This window comes from Macaca thibetana, chromosome X (genome assembly GCF_024542745.1).
Source record: "Macaca thibetana thibetana isolate TM-01 chromosome X, ASM2454274v1, whole genome shotgun sequence".
Lineage (NCBI taxonomy): Eukaryota > Metazoa > Chordata > Mammalia > Primates > Cercopithecidae > Macaca > Macaca thibetana.
The window spans coordinates 124383034-124383249 of record NC_065598.1 but is presented as its reverse complement, the minus strand read 5'-3'; the positions used below and the strand labels follow the sequence as shown (position 1 = coordinate 124383249).

At 31.0% G+C, this 216-nt stretch overlaps 1 long non-coding RNA gene across 1 annotated transcript in view; it reads left to right on the top strand.

Moving 5' to 3' along the window:
- Positions 1 to 216, top strand: part of LOC126946807 (uncharacterized) — a 343776-nt gene that overhangs the window by 333167 nt on the left and 10393 nt on the right. The window lies entirely within an intron of this gene.

Below are 216 nucleotides of genomic sequence, written 5' to 3'. Positions count from 1 at the left end.
GTGAGTCAATTCCTTATAACAAGTATATTGGATATATAATATTATATGTACATATTATAATATATATGTAATATATGTACATAATAGAAAAAATATATATCCTACTGGTTTTGTTTCTCCGGAGAACCCTAATACACCAGTCTAGTAAGACTTATCTTGTTCATTACCTGTTCTTCTTCTCTTGGCTGTAATCTGGGTGAGCCATTGGCAACCTAG